This window comes from Poeciliopsis prolifica, unplaced genomic scaffold (genome assembly GCF_027474105.1).
Source record: "Poeciliopsis prolifica strain line A6 unplaced genomic scaffold, Auburn_PproV2 SCAFFOLD013, whole genome shotgun sequence".
NCBI lineage: Eukaryota > Metazoa > Chordata > Actinopteri > Cyprinodontiformes > Poeciliidae > Poeciliopsis > Poeciliopsis prolifica.
The window spans coordinates 3,593,146-3,596,648 of NW_026562388.1; positions in this window are offsets into that span (position 1 = coordinate 3,593,146).

A 3,503-nucleotide genomic window follows, 5' to 3' on the forward strand; every position below is an offset into this window, starting at 1 on the left:
GATGAGGGAGGGATGGTGAGGGGGGGGAAGAGGGGGGGGGGGGGCGACGTGATAAGACTGCAATGAGGTAGAGGATGGAAACCGAGCGAAGGAGAGAGAGAGCGCGCGAGAGAAAGGAGGACTTTAAATTAATAAATAAATAAATAACTCGCTTGGCTTTAGGATGCAGGGTCCGCTGCTCCACGGAGCAGCCGGTGGGAGCTGCGGCAGTGCGCGAGCGAGCGAGAGAGCGAGTGGACCCGGCGGTCGCTCGTGCGCTGCGCGGAGTTGGAGGCTGCGTAACGACGGAGAAGCCTCTCTTCATCTCTAACACAACTGGGTAATTCACAGAGGAGAGGAGGAAGAGAGAGAGAGAGAGAGAGAGAGAGAGAGAGAGAGAGAGAGAGAGAGAGAGAGAGAGAGAGAGAGAGAGAGAGACGCGGAACGGAATTAATCATGCAATGTAAGGCGGCGCGCAAAGTGGCCCTGTTTTTAGTTCATAAACAGATTACAGAGCAGACATCACAGTCACACGCAGCCGGTGGGGTCTCTATAAACTTCCCCGTCACGTCACCCGAGTGAGAGGCGGGCTAAAAAAATAAATAAATAAATAATAATAATAATTAAAAAAAAAAAAACTTTTCCGCTATACCGACGATAATTTATAATCTCATTAGTTTAGTCATTTCTCCTCTTGCCCTTAAGCACCTGCACGGATTTCGCTTTAAAAAGGGATAACGGTGTGCGTTACCATGGTGATGCGGTGCCAGCTGTCTTTGGCTGCAGAGGAGACTGTGATGACTTTTGAAGAGGAACGAGTGTTTTGACGCTACAGCAAGGCCCGGCAGTCTGCGCGAACTTTCCCCCTGAACGGAGAAGAAAAAGAAGAAGAAGAAGAAGAAGAGACGGCACCAGACGCAGCGCCGCTCGCTCACATGAGGCCACCGATGAATTTGTCCGGGGACGTAAACTGAATGTGATCTCGGGGGGCCCAGGGCCCGGCGGGCTGCATGCAGCCGCTCAACACCGCTCTACTGGAAATTCATTTGTGTCATTCATGTTTCAATGTTTGCGGATTAAACTGAGGCATCTGAACGAATTGGAATAGGCTATTATTGCAAAATTAAGTTATTTCAATCATTTAGTCCAAAAAGCGAAACTGATCCAGATCCATTACACACAGTGATTTTTTTGTTGTTGTTGTTCATTTTAACGATTATGGATTGAAAACAAAAGAAGAAAAATAAACCAATTTTTCAGGAAATGAAACGTGACATAAGCTAAATAAATAGTATTTATGCGATTAAATGGGACTTGATAGTTTTCCAGTTGGTAGAGATTGATACAAAAGAGTCACTAGTTGCTAAAGCGGCAGACTCTTCACATTTCGCTATGTCAAAGAGTATTTGGAAAGTTAAGTGGAAGGATAATATGCCATAGAAAAAGGTGCAATAGAAAGAAAATTGAACTCCAGAAATGGCATTTGTTGGTAGCAAGAAGACAGCAAAAAAGGATTCAGTTTGCCGCTTACCGTTTAGGTTAAGGTACTCTGGTCAGATTGAGCTGAACTTTTTACATGTTATAGGAATCTGCATGTTATCCTGAACACTTTACCTTTTTTCAGCAGAAATAGGGATTTGGATCATACTGGGTGAGGAGAGGAATGGAGCTAAATACAGATCAATCCTGGAAGAAAATTTGCAAAATACTTAAGACTATGGCCGGGACTTTACTTTTTAAGAAACACTGAGTTAGACTCAAAGTCCAGAGCTACATCTAAGAATCTTTATCAGTATGGACATTTTAGATTTTTGTTTCTCAAGAGGAAGTAAAAGTACATAAGAACAATTATAATGTTATAGAACGTTTCACAGAAAGATAGGTCTGAAAGGCAAGACAATTTGCAAACAGATAAACATCAACAACAACAAAAAAAAACCATAAAATTAAAATAAATCCCAGTGTAATAATTATCACAATTTGCAATAAATATGCAGTTCTGTGTGTTGGTGTAGCACATGACATTTTGATAAAAAGCAGTGATGTTTGTGTTTGCAACCAAACGAGTGTTGGTTTTCTCAGACGAGTCACATTCTGTGATTTATTGACGACAATTGTAAAGAAGTACCCAACTTCTAAATGTCAAAAACCAATCTTGTTTTCATTTGTATGAGTGTTCCACAACAACAACAAAAAAAACTACTTTTGGAAACCTGAATTTTATGACAGTAAGACTCGGTCTGAGGTGGGTGGGGCTCTCTGCTGCAGTCGCCTTGCTCTCTTTAGCCTTGGGCTGGCCGTGGCACGCACTCTCTTCTCCAGCATTGAATTGAACTCCCTGCATAGGCTAATCACAACTTGCTATGTGGTCGCTACTCCATCAATATTGCCTCCCAAGTGCCAGCGACTGGGGTCCCAATGAAGCCCGGGGTCCCCTGTAGGTCTCAATCAGACACATTGTTGAAAGCATGCATTCACTGGCGTCCAAATAGCAGGCGGCCAGTTTCACGGCTATAGGAAAAGATTTAATAACAACATGTCTCCCACGTTACTGAGCTGAAAGTTCAATTTTCAGTTCAATTTCACATTGATTTCTGCGTGCATTATAAGGTGAATCACCTTGAGGAAATGGAGAGGTGCATCTCTCCCTCTCTCTGCTCCTTCCACCCTCCCCGCCCCGTTCTTCCCTCTCCCGCTAGCAGTGGAGGGGAAAGCTCTCCCTGGAGATTCCTATCAAAAACAGTAACAGAGACGGTTCCAGTAATATCAGGAAGATGCAGATGATGGTTATAGATCTCAGGGCTCTCAGGTGCATTAGTCCTTATTACTGCCTCCCCACAAGGCTACTTAACGCTTGCTTGCACTGGAAACAAGCAGGCAGAGACGGAGCATGCATGTATGCATGGCCACGTAGATGCATGTACTTGTTTAGAGTGCTTAAACATTGACGCTTGCTTTTGAATTGCTTAAAATGTTGCTGCCGGACTGAGGTTGGCATACACTTATGAACCTCAATATCGCAATAATTTGGGATTTTTAACTGTTTATTTAAACCAATGTGTTTTTCCTGGATGGAATAATAATAGCACATCCAACTTTAATGACTTTAGGATTATCCTCAGCTAAATTTGGTCATAGATAGATAGATAGATAGATAGATAGATAGATAGATAGATAGATAGATAGATAGATAGATAGATAGATAGATAGATAGATAGATAGATAGATAGATAGATAGATAGATAGATAGATAGATAGATAGATAGATAGATAGATAGATAGATAGATAGATAGATAGATAGATAGATAGATAGATCATCTTGTGATCAGAAGGTTGTAGGTTCGGTTCCAGCTTCATGTCAATGTGCCTCTGGGCAAGGCACTTTACTCCAAATGCATCAAATGCTTGTTGTCATTATGCAGAAAGCTCAACTTTAAGTTCAAAAATTATATCCAGAATAACATTGTCCTTTTCAAGTGGGCCTACTGCTTCTTATATGGTTGGAATCCTCTCACTCCATATT